Source organism: Apodemus sylvaticus, chromosome 8, assembly GCF_947179515.1.
Source record: "Apodemus sylvaticus chromosome 8, mApoSyl1.1, whole genome shotgun sequence".
NCBI classification, from domain to species: Eukaryota; Metazoa; Chordata; class Mammalia; order Rodentia; family Muridae; genus Apodemus; species Apodemus sylvaticus.
In genome coordinates this window covers 117,243,390-117,260,473 of record NC_067479.1, presented here as the reverse complement: position 1 = coordinate 117,260,473, position 17,084 = coordinate 117,243,390, and the positions used below count along the sequence as shown (strand labels likewise).

Genomic DNA, 17,084 nt, shown 5'->3' with positions numbered 1-17,084 from the left:
CTCCTCATGTGCAGCCTGGCCTCAGCTTTGAACAGTAGGCATCTGAGCCTCGGAAGGGCTGGGATGGGACTGGTAGGTTTAGAAGGTGCTAAGAGTTACCATGGTCAGAGAGAATGATGGGAAACAAGAGCTACCCCTGGGAAGAGAGATTGTCTGGGGTGGGACTGAGGGTTGATTTGCTCCCTTCGGGGGATCTTGTGTATGCCCAGTAGGATCTGTGGCCCTCTGTTATGACATGCAGGTATTTATTTTATCCATAAAGGATATTTAGTAATAAGAATGTTGCTGCATTTTCTGTTAAGTCCTAGCACATCATCTCTTACTGTTTAGATTTCATCATCAGAGTTCACAGGACAGGCTCTGAGAATTTAATTTCAGAGGGCGTCCTTCCCTACCCTGCGAACTGGCATGCTTCCTCAGTCTACCACCGGGAATTATGTAATTCATGTTTTTTCCTTGCTTTGGCTTCCAGGAAGCTGGGAGTTGTGTTTCCTTTTAATAATAGTAACTTTATTAGCCTGTGTGTTTGGTGAGGGCATCTCTTCTCCAGGTCTATGCAGCAGAAGCTCTGATGCCTCTGTTGTTGATTGGCTCAGGGAACTCCTGAGTGCTGCTGATGTAATGGGAGAATTGTTTGCCGGCAGGGCAGGGGGCATTTGATAGGCAGTGTTCTCAGCTTTCCTCTGATTTTCAGTGACTTCTGCCAGAGATCCCCCACAAGACCACTGAGAACCACTCTCTGGGATGTGGGGGCTTTTAATGTCTGACTGTAAGCCTCTGATAACCTCTGATAGCAGACAGGGTGTCAGTCAAACCCTTACCTCATACCATCTCACCTGTCCGCTTATCCAGGAGTTAAAAGACAATGCTTACAGCCAGGTGGGGGTGGGGGGTGGAGGGGTGGGGTAGGCGGGTGGGAATGCAGGTGGGGGTGGGGTCGGGGTGTGTGGAGCACGCCTTTAATCCCAGCACTTAGGAGGCAGAGGCAGGCGGATTTCTGAGTTCAAGGCCAGCCTGGTCTACAAAGTGAGTTCCAGAACAGCCAGGGCTACACAGAAACCCTGTCTCAAAAAACCAAAACCAAAAAATCAAAACAAGGCAATGCTTGTAATGTTAAAGACACTTAGTCTTGAAAACACCAGAGGATTGCCAGTGTTTTCATGCCAATTATGGACCAACTGCATTTATTTTATCATCATCATCATCATCATCATCATCATCATCGTTGTTGTTGTTATTATTATTTAATATTTATCTTTAATCTTTTTCTTTTACAGTCCAATCATTATTCCCATCCCAGTCCACTCTCCCGCAGATCCTCATCCCATTCCTCTTCCCCCCTGTCTCCAAGAGGATGTCACCCGACTCCCCAGTCCCTGACAGGCCTCCCCACCCCCTGGGGCTTCAAGTCTCTCAGGGTTAGGTGCATCTTCTCCCACTGAGGGCAGACCAGGCAGTCCTCTGCTGTATTTGTGTCGGAACCTGGTACTAGATAGTGTGTGCTGCCTGGTTGGTGGCTCAGTGTATGAGAGATCTCAGGGGTCTGAGTTATTTCTTTTTTAAAAGACTTTATTTATTTATTTATTTATTTATTTATTTATTTATTTATTTATTTATATGTGTGTGCTGCTGTATATGTTTATGTGTACATGGGCATAAGTGTCTCTGTATGCACAGAGATCAAAAGAGGATGTTAGTCTGCAGAGCTGAAGGTGCAGGTACTTATGAGATACCTGACCAGGCTCTTAACTCCAGCCTTATGAGTAGACTGTGTACACCTAACTACTGAGCCATCTTTCCAGCCCAGGACATGACTAATGAGTATTCATTATTAAATTATAGTTAGGCTCAACATGTTTCAACCATAATAAAAATCAATATATGGGGAAAAAGCCTTAAATTGTCTTCTTCAATTTAAAGGTAAACAGAATAGATTACATAATCCTAACCATCTCTCTGATATATTTGTGTATTAATTAGGAGCTGTAACTCTCCCAAAATGTATGTTAGAGTTACTGCAATTATATGACTTATTCATCTATTTAAAATAGGCAAGAGAAACTTACTGTGACTGACTAATCTTAAAACAGAAAATGTGCTTCAAAATCCAGAGCGCTTTGTAGAGAACCCATAGTGGCTTTTCCTGCACCTGATACCTTAGGATACAGCTACCCCAGAGGCACCATAGGAAGTATCCTTCAACTGTGTGTAAATGACCCGTAAGGAATGTAAATAAATCTTGTGTTCACCCCCAAATGACCCATTATGGATATAAAAATATTCTCAAATCTGAAATCTGGATATCTTTGGCCCAAGCATTTCAGACAAGGGATGCCCATTCAACCATGGCTCCGTGCCCCAAACCTCACCAGGATTAAACTCCACAACTGCCATCTTAACAGTGTTTGTGTGGCCCTGAGGTGTGGCTTAGATTAACAGGTAGTCTGCATACATGTTGCAGCCTAACAGGTAGTCTGCATACATGTTGCAGCCTAGGGAGCACATGTATTCTGTTTTATTTCATTGTTGCTTTGTGTTTGTTTATGTTGTATTCTTCCTTCCCTTCTCTTCTCTTGATGGCTCAGTAGGTAAGAGCACTCGCCACAGAAAAGTGAGGACCTGAGCTCCGATCTAGTAACCACAGAAAAGCTGGGCATGGTGCTTCTAATCCAGTGCTAGGAGGCAGACACAGCGGGTCCAGTCAGCCCAGCTGAAATAGCAGCTATCCCATTCCATAAGCAGCCTTGCCCCAGAAACAAGTCCCCAGGTTTTGATGGAGGGAGCCTGCCGGTGCCACCGTTGGGTGATATTTGGGGTATTTAAATTTATAAACTGTAATTACATATATTTTCCCACTATGAAGTGGGTGACTGACAAAATACTACTATGCTGTCACAGCAGCAGTGGCTGGCTGTGTCACTTGCACAGCTGTGTGACACTCTAAGATTTGTTCTTTACTACACACTATACACATAACAGGAATCTGAGGACTGTAACTTAGAAAAAACAGTTCCACACATCCTCTCTTCTTCTACACTGCTGACCCTTGTGAGAGAGTTTGTGTGACTTAATGACAATATGACAATGCCGATTGCCAATGAAAACAGCTTGTCTTAAACCATTTGCTTGCTGTGTGACACCATTCCAGGGGAAATGAACAAATGTTTCCTCACCCTAGATAAGAATCTGATGATGGCTCAAAGTAAGATACCACCAAGAACAGTGCGGTGGACCAGTGAGTTTTACTGGGGTCACCCACAGGAGCAGAAATGACTCAGAGAGCCGCATCATTACCACACCCCTGCCCCCAGCATGGGGGATGGCTTGTGGAAGCTGCAAACCTGAGAGGCAGTGCATAGTGTGCAAGCAGCCTGGAAACCATCTCTTCCGGAAGCGTTGGTTTCTGCCTATTTTAGGGGGGTTGGTACGTCTGTGAGAACCTCTCAACAGCAGTCCTAACTGCTTGTATACGTTTTGGTAAGCTTCTGATAAGGGTCAGGGACTTTCTGAAGCCTTTGAGTTGTTTACTTTCTGAATTTTGAGGCACACTGATGGTAGGGCGGCCCAGGGCGGCCCGTTCACCTCCCTGGTCTGAACAGGCTGCCCTGAAGCCTGTGGCGGCCCCTCCTGAGGAGGCGCTGCACAGAGCGGCTCTGTCTGCAGCAGTGGAAGAGAAACAGATCTGAAAGTGGTGCTTCCATTGGCACCTCTTACCTTTGTGCTTCGTTTGTGAAGAGACTAATAATATTCCAGTAATGGCTAGATGTTATTTTTCAGATATTATCCTTTAACAGGGAATCCTTTAGTACTCACTGAGTGCTTCTTTTGTGAAGGACATTGCAGTAGACTATTGAGAGATACAGAATGACCCATCTCTTAAAGTAAAAAGGTTAGATAAAAAAGGTTAAAACAAGAACACAAACTCAGAGGGCAACTTGTAAAAAAATGTTACGTTTTTACATTAATTCATTGTGTGTTTGTGCATATGGCATGTATGTGCATGAACATGCAGTGTCATGCATGTGGAAATCAGAGGACAACTTATGTGGAATTTGCAAATCAAACTCATGCCATTGGTTTTGTCAGCAACCATCTTTAGTGGCCAAAGCATCTTTTGTCACCCCCACCCCAAAAGACCCAAACCCTTTTAAAAGGCTCTGTAACCTTGGCCGGCCTGGCCCTCGCTAGGTACCCAGGCTGGAACACGTTGGGCATTCAGTGAAATTAATCAATTTAGGTAAAAGTGAAGTACATAAGGCGCATGAGGTAAAAGTGAAGTACATAAGGCGCATGAGGTGTGTGTTGAAAGAAGGCAGGCCAGGGTACTTCAGGGCGGATCATCGGCTGCAGAGGAAATCTTTCAGTGAGATGGGAGAAGAGTCATGGGCTCTAGGAGCAGGAAGGACTGGGGTGGGGAAGGGTTGTGGTTAGCAGGTCTTTGGGAATCTGGAATTGTCTCTTTTCTAGGGACGCAAGAGACGTGACAGCACAAGAAGGAGCTGTGCACAGAGCTGCTGGAGCTACTGCTGCAGCTAACGATGTTCAGCTGCAAACAGGAACACGGGCCGCGTGCTTCTGCAGGAATAGGGGCCTGCTCACACTCTGGCTCACACATGGCAACCCGGGGCGGGACTTATGCAAAGTGATTGAAACGGTGGGCCATTCCCCAGGACAATGGGAATATGTAAGGGAACAATTTTTGGTAAAGAAAAATAAACGGCTAAGTAAACCATGGTCAGTCCACTCATTGGTAGCTATGTATGTATTGAATATGTATATAAAAACAGTGATAAAAGACAAGATGCATATAATTGTTTCTAGAAATGTAATCTATGATTATAACTCATAAAATACAAAAAGATAAAGAAAATTTGCTCATAATCTTCTGGTGGTGTTCTTTCTTCTTTCCTGGTCTCTGAAATATGGCTTTAGTTTTTTTTTTTTAATGTATACATTAAAGAAGACCTGGATCTTATTCTTAAGGTGTTACTGGTCTAGTCTGATGATAAAGAAAAACATCACCTAACATGAGAGGCACTGCCTTGTGTCGTGTGGGAGACTCTTAATTCCCGTATATTTTGGACGTGTCAGGTGGGATGGATCCTGGTAAGTCCCCTGGCTCTCACACCATGGTGAGGGTGTGATATCTAAGTGACGGGTGGCAGCCGTGCTTCAGGAAACATCATGAGAACTGTGCTTATTTATATCTGGAGTGATCTGGAGGCTGGCAGGATGTCCCAGTGGGTAGGTACTTGTGCAGGCCTAACAACCCAGTTCAGACCCTGGTATCTGTGTGAATCTGGAATCTGGAAGGAGTTAGCAGCCGGCTTCACAAAGTTGCCCTCCGCCCTCAGCGGGTGTCCAGGCGTACACACATGAATAATTGTTTTTGAAAGAGTGACTTGGACTCATGGGTCCTAGAGAGCTAACTTTCCATAGTAGGTGCTGGATAACCGTATATTTGGGAACATGTGGTCAGTAGGTGTTTATGAGACAATTGTAGGAGGGCTAACTAGTAGCTAGTGTTCAGGAAGATGGCCTATGCATGTTTGTGCACACCGTAAAAGCCACAGTTGTTAAGAGACCTCTTTCTAGTTTGGGGTTTAAAATGTAGACTGGTGGGATTGTTTAGCTTTATTGAAGTTCTTGTTTCCACAATTCTGATTCAAGATTATAGAGAAAACAATGGGATGCTAATGGAGTTTCTCAGGGGAGGTTGGGGATGTTTGACCTTGACTGGGAAAAACATAAGATGAAGAACCAAACAAGGCTTCCTGTAGGAAGCTGCAGTGAGCTGGCTTTGAAGGATGAGTAAGAGTATGGGAGTGAGAGAAGAGTTGTGAGGTGGGCGCTGGAGTTACCATGCCAGTGCCGTGGGCGGGGCCGCTGGAATTACCATGCCAGTGCTGTGGGCACGGGGGTGAGGGGCCGCTGGAGTTACCATGCCAATGCTGTGGGCACTGGGGCCAGTGCTGTGGGCACGGGGGTGAGGGCCCGCTGGAGTTGCCATGCCAGTGCTGTGGGCACGGGAGTGAGGGGCCACTGGAGTTGCCATGCCAGTGCTGTGGGCACGGGGGTGAGGGCCCGCTGGAGTTGCCATGCCAGTGCCATGCCCACTGGGCTGCTTCAAGCCACTTCCCCTTATGCCTCATGAATGTTAGTAAGAATGTGGCGTGTTTAAAAGGAATTTGATGCCAGGCAGTGGTGTCGCATCCCTGTAATCCCAGCACTTGGGAGGCAGAGGCAGGCAGATTTCTGAGTTTGAGACCAGCCTGGTTTACAGAGTGAGTTCCAGGACAGCCAGGGCTATACAGAGAAACCCTGTCTTGAAAAAAACAAAAGAAGAAAACAAACAAACAAAACAAACAAAAATATTAAAAGGAATTTAACAACGAAGGGGGTAAATCAATGCTGTGAAAGTTGTTACTGATGATGTATAACCAACTTAACATCTTAACAATTTATTGTGAGTTAGATGAGGTCAGTTAAAAGGGAAACTTTGGGCACGGGGACAGTATCCAAAAACAAAGTCAGACATGAAAAGGGAGATATAAGAGTAGAAACTGAAGAAATTCAAAAAATCATCAGATCCTACTACAAAAGCCTATACTCAACACAACTGGAAAATCTGGATGAAATGGACAGTTTTCTAGACAGATACCAAATACCTAAGTTAAATCAGGATCAGATAAACCATCTAAAAAGTCCCACAACCCCTAAAGAAATAGAAGCAGTCATTAAAAGTCTCCCAACCAAGAAAAAGTCCAGGACCAGATGGTTTTAGTACAGAATTCTATCAAACCTTCAAAGAAGACCTAACACCAATACTTTTCAAACTATTCCACAAAATAGAAACAGAAGGACCACGACCCAATTCGTTCTATGAAGCCACAGCTACAGTGTGTATTCTCCCTTGGAGGTGGAACGGCTTCTGTCTAATCAGGAACTTGTCACAATTTCCTTTCATAGAGAACTTCATAAAGATTTTTTTTTTTACTTCTATCATGTTTAATGTTCCAAATAGATTTTTAAAACTGGTTTAGTGCATACTACTTTTAGCTTCAGAAGATATCATGTATATTTAAGAGGCATTTAACTATTATAAATTATTTTGATGGCTTAAAAATGTCAATACTGAGTTGTATATTTTAAAATGAATTTTATCAGTTTAACAAAAAATAATGATGTAAAAAAACAAAACAATGCTTGGGGGAGGAGGTGGGATGGGGGCTTTCAAAGGGGGAACCAGGGTGGGGGTAACACTTGAAATGTAAATAAATAAAATAACCAATAAAATGTTTTTTTAAAAAAGGGAAACTTTTATTTGACTTATTTATTTCTATCAGGCGTTTAAAAGTAGCATGCCATAAAAAAGAGACAAGAGATAGATTTGCTATTTATAGATAACGAGGCATCTGAACAGAAGGCAAAAGGCAGGGACAGTCAGCACCTGGCAAGAAAGCATGGGCAGAGTCCGAGGAGGAAGTCGTTGACACTGGCCAGGGTGGGGACAGGTTGATGGCTCCATTCAGCAAGTCTTTTCATTTCCTGAAGTGTGCGCACCTTCTGTTTACACTCTGGTGTTTGTCGGTGTCAGCAGTAAGTGGAGTACTAACAATCATCTGAGAAGGAGCCTTGGCTGAGTAATTGCTCAGACAGCACGCCTGTGGACAGGTCTAGGGATTCCCTTGATTGTTTTGGAGGTGTGCTCAGGCCACTGTGGGCAGTACCTTCCATAACCCTGGTCTAGGCTATAGAAGAAGACAGCTCAGCCTGGGAGAAGGAGCTGTTTAGTTTCTAGGCTTCTTATTCAAGCTCATACTTGAGTTCCTGCCTCAGCTTCCTGCAGTGGTTTCCTGTGCTCTAAAAGTGTGAGACATTTGAACTTTTCCTCAAGTTGCTTTTGGTCAAAATATTTTATCATAGCAACAAAATTGTACCAGACCAAGATCTTTATCTTGAATTTCACCAGATTTGGCTTCTTTCTGTCCATTTTTATTCTGCTCTTGGGCAAACTTCTCAGCAGCTGGAATGGACACTCTAGCAAAGCAGTTTCTGGGAAGAGACTTGATTTCCCAAGCATCTTTGCAGGCTGGTTGAGCGGCCTTCACTGTGCCTCCTGGGCACTGAACCTGCAAAGACCAGCTCGCTGCCTGCTCTGGGGTTGTGGCAGGTGCAATCACGACCATCTACTTTGTCTTTGTGCTCATAATTTCTGATCATAAGATTTTTTTAAAGGATTCATTCACTGTAGGACAAACCTGACAAAGCTAGTACTTCATATGTTAATTAGTAATAATTAGCACTTATATTCTTATGTCTAATTATGACAGTCTTCTTTTTATATATTTGTACATTCAATATATGAAATAACTACATCATCATATTGAACACATGGAATTTATATAATTCTTACCAGTAGTCTTTTCTTTTTACTTATTTGTTTGGTGTGTGTGTGTGTGTGTGTGTGTGTGTGTGAGAGAGAGAGAGAGAGAGAGAGAGAGAGAGAGAGAGACAGACAGACAGACAGACAGACAGAGGGGGGAGCAGGAGGGAGAGCAAGCACACTTTGTGTGAGCATGTGTGCCCCCGGTGAGTGCAGAGGTCAGAGGTCAGGAGGCAACTCTGGGCTTCGCTCTCTCATTGCATTTGTCGTGTGCTCTGGGGCTTGAATTTGGGTGGTCAAGCTTGCTCAGCAAGTACCACTGGGCTATCTCGCTGACCTTATCTTCACTTTAAAAGGCTATCCATAACAAGATGCACATGGGTATTATTTTATTTGTTGGTGGTGACAGGACCTTGTTATGTGGCACAGGCGGGTCTCGAACTTGTTACCCTCTTTTCTCAGCCTTCATGTACTGGAACTGCCAACTGTGTGTGCCACATCTTGTTATAGTGGCATTAGTCTCATGGTGTTTGGTTTTTTGCTCTTCATATAGAAGCTTTATCAACTCGTCTCCCAGCATGTGTACATGTGCTACCCCTCACTCGCACGTAGGCGCCCATCTCCATACTACTGTGCGTTTCCATTTATCCCTCAGAGGTTGCTAGAAGGGCATCTGCTCTAGCTTGAGTATCGAGCAGCTCGTCCCAACCCTTACCCTGCCTGTCTGTTCAAAGTTATTTTTCTCCTTTTTCCCTTTTCAGATGTATTTATTTTATTCTATAATATGGGTGCTTGCCCGCATGTATATGCGTGTGTACCGTATGTGTTCTTGGCGCTCACAGAGGTCAGGAGAGGGAATTTGGTCCCTGAAACTGGAGTTTTGGATGGTTGTGAGCTACCATGTGAGTACTGGGAATTAAATTTCTCCAGCAGCCCCCTTCTGCATGTTTTAATGAAATGGTAGACACTTCCTTTACATACAAATAGAAACATGCTTATTTAAGTACTGTGAACAACAGTGGTCAGCCTAGCCACCCACTTCCCACATCTCCTCACTCCTGGCCTTGGCGTTTTTATGACCCTGCATCTTTCCATGCATAGAGTGGGCTTGTGGGAGAGACTGTCCGTCCTCACATTGGCTTCTCTGTGAGGTCCAGAGCTTTGAGATAAGCCAGGGAGTTATGAAAGGGGTGGATGGGTGGTGTTTGTGGCACAAGCTCTAAAGCTCTATCTTTTTAATTCCCAGCTTTCCTAATGCTATAACCCTTCACTACAGAACTCCTCATGCTGTCGTGGCCCTCAACTATAAAATGACTTTTGTTGCTACTTCACAATTATAATTTTGCTACTGTTGTGAATCATAATGTAAATAATTTTGGCCATAGAGGTTTGCCAAGAGGTAGTGATCCACAGGTTGAGAACCACTGCCTAGCACTGTCTGTCTGGGGGAATGTTCCCCTTGTTAGCCATTTCCCAGCCGAGTGGAGCATTCCTGGCTGGCTCTGTAACTCGAAGACAGTAGAAAGGCCTTGAGCTTTGTTTCTGTAATATCTGTTTCCCTGTGCAAAGGCCTGTGGCAAAAGCAACTCTGTATGTATAGTGGGGAAAGGAACATCTGTTCAAACCTAGATGGTTTAATGAAATCCATTGAGTCTGAAACAAACTGTCAGTAGACAGACAGGAGAGAAGGCATACACGTGTATTAATTTCAAGCTTATGGTAATTACAGAAATCATGACACTCAAATACAGGTCAGGTAAATAGTTGAAGCATACAGGCTCCCTGCATAGGAGGGAAGAAATGGGGGTATAGGCAATACGAAAAGTGTAAGTGATCTCTTATAGAGAGAGCAGTGGGATGAAAGGCGAAGCAGTGCTCCCCGTTCTGTCAGGCTGGCTATGGTGTCTGTCCTGCCCCTTGACCTTCTGGAGGATCCAGCTGCTCTCATGACCCCCGGGTCAGCTGTCATGCCTGTCATAGGTGGCGAGGGATGGTGTGGGGATAGGGGCACATCTCTGCCTTGGCTATGTCACTGCACAGCAGACTAGTGCCAGGGTCGATTGTCCCAGGTCACACCCCCAGGTCAGCTCATGATCCTGATACCAGAGACAGTTCTGTGCTGCGCAAGCGTGGTGCAGAGCCCGTCCTCCCAAGTGCTGCAGCTGGTGAGAGGCGGGGCCAGCCTCCTGCTCTCAGGCCTCCAGGGTCAGGTGTCCCACAAGGCCCAGGGGAATGGTGGAACCGACCTGCACAGTCCTCAAATATCAATATGCCCATGGGTAGCAGTCCAGACCAGGGATGTCCGCCTGGCCTTTGGTGGTAAGAAACCCCTGTTGCTGCACAGCTACAGATCCAGACATGGCCCCAGGGGGGGGATGGGGGGCAGCTCAGGCAGTACCCCACCATGGCCCCTGGGGTGGGGGTGGGTGGGTGGGGTGGGGGTGGGTGGGTGGGATGGGGTGGGGGGCAGCTCAGGCAGTACCCCACCATGGTCCTAGGTGGCATCATCAGCTTCTCACATCGGGCTGTTCCTCACTAGCCTCGAGTCTTCAGTTCTGCCTCTCTTCATTGTGTTCACATCTCTCTGTTTCTCTTCTCCATGTCTCCACCACTTACTTGCCTGAGTGTCTGAGTGTCTGGAGTTGTCTCAGGAGTGCTGACTTGCCTTGCATTATGGTATCAGGCAGGGGTCACCTTGGGCGTGGCCTGCAGCCTCCCAGGCCTGCATGGTGTCACACTGATCTCAGGCTCGGTCCTATCTGGGCCCATGGCTCGAGTCTGGTGGTCTTCTCAGGTGTGCTTCTCGCCCAGGCTCACCTGGGGCCCAGGCCCAAGCAGGATTCTTCCAGTCTTAGGATTTCTCCCTGCACTGGAACCAGACTGATGATTGTCTCGGGGAGTGTTATACTGTTAATCATTCAGATGTTCGTAGGTCAGGACACTGACAGGAGACATAGCCTCTCCTCTCTCTGCCACCTACTGACACAAATGTGGCCCAGCAGCCATGCCCACCGTCCCTAGGAGCAGTTTTTACTGCCGAAGGCTTTACTGCATTTCCATGTTTGGTTTGTCCGTTCAGTGACTTCCATTGAAAATGTCCTATGTGAGATGACAATCAGAAGACAATTGCTAAAGAAAAGATAGGTGAAATGTTATGTAATGACCTTGTTACTGGTATATAAAATATGTCTCAGCCTGGCAGGGCTAGGCTTGGAATGCTGACAGGTCAGAACAGCAGCTGTGAATGCAAGCTCAGGCCTGCTATTGGGCATACTGAGGGAGAGGCCAAGGACTGAGGAATGATTAGAAAAACTGAAGCCACAAATATAAAGACAGTAATTAGATGTCAACTGGCAGACGGGGTTTTGTTTGTTTTTTGTTTTTTTGTTTTTTTGTTTGTTTTTTCCAGACAGGATTTTTATCCTGGCTGTCCTGGAGCTCACTCTGTAGACTAGGCTGGCCTGGAACTCAGAAATACACCTGCCTCTGCCTCCCAAATGCTAGAATTAAAAGCATGCACCACCAAGACAGAACGACAGAGTGTGAGAGAGGATGAGTCCTGGCGATAGAAGTGGTTTTTATTACAAACTAAAAAGCATCAGGGCTTCAGGGAAGGCTCAGGGTTAGAAGCACTTGTGCTGCTGCAGACCTCGGTTCAGTTCCTAGAACTCACATGGAACTCACCACTGCCTGGAGCTCCAGTTTTAGGGGGGTCTTCTGCCCTCTTCTGGTCTCCTCAGTACCAGCCATTCACGCACAGGCACAGGAAGTAAATAATTTTTTAAAACCCCCAAAATTAGGCTGGGAATATAGCTCAGTGGTAGAGCATCTATCTAGCATGTAATAGGCCCAGGGATAAATTCCCAGTACCATGAAAAGAAATACAAAGAAAGGAAAGAAAGCAGACAGTTTAAATGTAGCTGGGAGCAGAGTGACAGAGAAAACATGGACACATTGTATGTTTTCATCCACTCTAGAATAACCTTCATGTACTGCTTCAGTGCAGCATCAAATATTAGATTATTATGTTATTTATAAAAACCTGTGTTTACTAGTGATCTTATAAAAGGGGAAGGTATCTGTCTTACTGTTTCTACAGTATAAAGCCACCTTTCGGTGGCATGGGATCATTGGCACCGTATCTCTGTCCTTAGCAGCCTCTTTTCTTTAGTCTTGTGTTTCTGAGATAGGGCTTGGTGTGTTGCCCAGACCAGACTCAAATTCATTATTCTCCTGCCCCCATCTTCCTAATCCCAGCTGGGACTATTTTATACAGGAAGGACTCCCTTTTCTGAATGACCATTGCAGTGGGGAGGTTGTCACAGTGTCACTTGAGACTGCAGAAGTGTGGTACGTGGCATGCAATCACCAGGCAGCTCTTCTGTGCTCTCATGTCTGTTCTGTGCCCTGGGGGCTGAACACTTGACCTCGTTAGCCACGGCTAAGCTAGGCCTCAGGCCCCTGGATTTCTTGAGTTTATTAACCATAAACCCAAAGAGCCACCCAAGAACCCTTTCTTCCAGCAAATTAAGCATTGCAGTCTCTCTGTATCTAGTGTCTCTAAATCACTTTCTAGGTGGTTAGTGGTCCTGGTCATTTTTATAAAATCTTTCAAAGGGAACCACTCCTCCAGGATAGGCCCATGCCCAACAGTAGATGGCCAATACAAAATGAACTCAGTAGTATATTTGTAGACTTTTTATCTCAGATTACTTTGTTTTGGTACTTTGTGTATATATTTTAGCTTTGTTTTGATACATTGTGTATGTTGTCTTTTGTGTATATATTTTAGCTACTGGTTTGCGGGTTTTTTTGGGGGGGGTGTCGTGTGTGTGTGTCTGTGTGTGTGTGTGTGTGTGTGTGTGTGTGTGTATGTTTTGTGTATGTATTTTAGCTTCTTGTGTGTGTTCTTTTGGTGTGTGTGCATGCATGTGCGTGTATGTATGTGTATGTTGGGTTTTGTTTGTTTTGCTTGCTTGTTTGATTTTTTAAGAGAAAGAAAAGTTGTAGAGATGGGTAAGGATCTGGGAGGACCTATGGGAGGGGAAAATCATGATCAGAACATACTCTATGAAAAAAATTCAATAAAAAAGATAAAACAAAAAGTAAGTTTAGCTAGCTATTAATTACATTGCTGTAATTGTAGCCCTTAGAGGTGAAAGTGGGCCCATTCAAAAAAGAAAAAAAAAAAAGATTCTCAGGTGGGAGAGATGGCACCAAAGCTAATAGCACTGGTTGCTCTTCCAGAAGACCTAGGTTCAATTCCCAGCACCCACTTGGTAGTTCACAATGTCTATAACCCCAGTTCCAGAGGATTCAATGTCCTCTTCCGACCTCTGCAGATATACATGCAGAAAAATCATCCATATATATTAAATAAATAAATGGACCCCCTCCGCAAGTGATTCTTTCTCCTAGAGATTATGACCCATAATCAATCCCTCATCAGTAACTAGAGGCCCTTACTTTTAAAACTGATGGTATCCTGGATATCATTTTTATTAGTATTCTGCATAGTTCTCATTTTTTATCATTTATTAAAATATATTAATTCATGTTTTTGGGGGGGGGCAGTGTGCATTTGCTATAGAATACGTCTTGTGAAAGTCAGGAAAACTTGGAGACATTAGTACACTCCCTGTGCTGTACAGGTCCTAGGGTTTGAACTCAATTCACAGGACTTAGCAACAAGCACTTTTCCTACTGAGAAAATTATTTCTTTATAACAAACCCTGTGGATTTCATAAATAAGTCAAGTGGAGATATGTCAGTCATCTGGTTTTGAAGAGTTTTAAAAAAAATGTTGCCTAATCACTCTTTGCTATTGAGTCATATAAAACATCCAACGTGTTGAATGGCGGGCAGACTTTTATGTGAATTACACAGTTTAATCCTCAAAAGAACCTTATGGGGGAACTGTTGTTGATATCCTCATCTGGGGAGTCTGGATCCCAGCTGTGTGCAGAGCCTGGTGCTCAGCAAGGTCATACTGTGATGAGCAGAACCACGGCTGGAGACCGCTATGGAGGAAAGAAGGAGCGGACAGACAGACACTCTGGTGAGTGAGGATGGCAGAAAGCGTAGGAAGAGAAATCTGGGCTAATCTGAGAGCACAGCACATGGGATAGAGAGACAAAGCCAGAAGGAAATTATCTCTTGTTTTTCTGGATTTCGTTCTTGAGACAGGGTCTTACTGCTGCTGGAGCCTGCTTCAGGACCCCACCCCCTTGCTCAGCTCCCGCCTCCCCCTCCCCACAGTGCTGGGGTGGCAAGAACAGGTGACCATACCCACCAGGGACTGTCTCTGGGAAAATGCCTTTGCAGCTGATGTTGAGTATCCAGTGTAAGGGGAAGGAGTTGGAGGCAGAGGGGTCACTGTGGTAGGACGTGAGGAAGACATGTTCCTAATCAGGGAAACCAGAGACCAGGATGCCAAGGCCCCTAATGTAGCTCAGCTTAAGGAAAGGCCACGCCCTGTGCTGCTGCCATCTTTTTGGCCAGGTTAAGGATATTGCTCCTTTCTCTAAAAGTCATGGAGAGCCTAAGAAATGTTTCTGTTAGAGTCCCAAGAGAATAGACATTTGAAAAGTTCTACTCTGTTGGTTTGGAGACTGTGAGCTTGGAGTGTGTGAAATTTGTATCACCCCATAGCCTCAGCATCTTTAGTATTGTCAGTTCATGAATAGAGAGAACTTACACAAAACTTAAAATTCATAATTGTAGGGTAGGGGTGGGGTATAGGAAGATTGAGACAAGTGACCAAAAGTGTATGACATGGGACCTAAACACAAGAATAAATCCACGATTCAGAAGGCCCCACCCACTTTGCCTTACTTTTGGGAAGACTGAATTTGTGTTTGAAGTAACAAATTCTAATTCGTTAAACATTTGACTTTTATCTTTATGTTCCTTATGAGTCGTCTTATCTGATTCCCACAAACCGCATTTGAAGCTGTGTCTGGGAAGGGCTCACTGAACGGTGCTTCTTAGAAGCACAGTGCTTCCTAGATGGCTGTGGTACAAGGGTCGGCGTGCTCCCGGTGCAGTGAAGCCTGTGGCTTGTTTGTGCACAGGCTGGCTGCTAGCTGTGGTCCAGGATCTCAGTTACTAATGTCTACCAAGGCACAGGCTATACTTCTGTAAAAGGCAAATTTCTTCAATTTTTCTTTCAGCTTTAAGAAACAAACATTTTATATACATATGAGGACATCGTCTTCCCCCTTTTCTTCTTCCCCCAGTTTCTTCCATACTTTTCCCTCCAACACCATCCATGCACATTCCACCATCACTCAAATTGGTAACCTTTTCCTCCCTATTATTATTTTACACACACACACACACACTCACACTCAAACACTCTGTTGAGTCTGTTTTGTTGTTTATGTATATATATTTTCAGAGCTGACCACTTTGCTTTGAGTAACCAGTTAGGGTACTCTTCCATGGGAGAGGTTACCTCCTCAGTTGTCTGCCTGAAATTCCTTGTTCAGAGGATCTGACATGGTAACATTTCCCCTTGAGTTAGCATGTCTATTGATACTGCCATTGCTCAGATTTTGTTTATGTAGCCATTTCTATGAGAGACTGTTGGGTAGCAGACTTCCAGGTATTATGGCTTTTAGAATCTTCCCACCCTGTCTTCTGTGCCATTTTCTAAGCCTTAGATTCATAAGCTGTGATGTGGTTGGGAGTCAGACTCCCTGTGGTCCATTCACCGATCTCTGCATAGTGTCTAGTTGTGGTGTTCTGTTGGTCCTTATTTGCTATAAACAGGTTTCTTTGATGATAGGTGATTACTACTCTCTGTGGGTATAACAGTAATATTTAGAATGTAGTTCTACAGTTCTAGTCGAGATCCATGACCTCCCTAATCCCAGCAAGTTTTCTGTCTTGTTGAGTGGGCCGTAAGTCCACTTAAGGTGGACAGCTGTTGTGGACCACTTCATGGTCCACTAATCATGCCTGTATGCACACCTTGTGTGGCTCATCATTGAGAAGTCGTCATCGTGGCCGTGGTCGTGGTCGTGGTCGTCATCGTCGTCGTCGTGGTGGTGACTTCATAGGTATCACAGCTCGGTTTACTTGTCCCCATCACCCTTTGCATCTTGCAAAACATTTTCTAGCACCGTGGAAATTAGACAGCAGGGAAGAAGGCTGATCCAGATGGCCTCCTCCAAATCCTGCTTCCTGATCTTGTGATGCTTTCAACATGTATGTGTATTGCATATGACTTTAGGTAAATATATGTGTGAATTATTTATGTATATGTGAGATTTTATCAAACAACCTTGGTGTTATCTCGCCTTCTCCCCTCTTTCTCCTTCTGTATTAACCTCCTTCTTTTGCTTTGGTTTCACATTTCCTATCTCCTGTGAGTCCCCACTTGAGTACCCCACCCATCTTTATGTTTTTCCTGGTTTCTGTTGTTGCCCCATGTGACTCACATCTGAGGATTTGGAACTAGAAACTGCAGCCACATGTGACAGGCAATAAATTCTTAAAGTTGAATATTAGAAAGCTAAAGTTACACTTCTGCAGAGAAAGATAATCCTGTTAGAAAAATTCTAAAAGAAATTCTTGGATTTTCTGATCAAAATCAGAAAGAAAGAAAGAAAACAAAAGAAAAACAAAACAAAAATCTAAAAGAGCTGTGTTTGCTCTTCACACAGACACACTGAGCCTTCGCTGCATAGCTGCT

General features: G+C 44.6%; 1 protein-coding gene and 1 non-coding gene across 3 annotated transcripts in view; one reads left to right on the top strand and one right to left on the bottom strand.

The window, feature by feature from the left end:
* LOC127690892 (ubiquitin-conjugating enzyme E2 E2) overlaps positions 1-17,084 on the top strand; it is a 284,805-nt gene that overhangs the window by 41,929 nt on the left and 225,792 nt on the right. The window lies entirely within an intron of this gene.
* On the bottom strand, positions 11,285-11,414 carry LOC127691755 (small nucleolar RNA SNORA17). Its single transcript, XR_007979349.1, has one exon. It is a non-coding gene; the product is annotated as a small nucleolar RNA SNORA17 (small nucleolar RNA).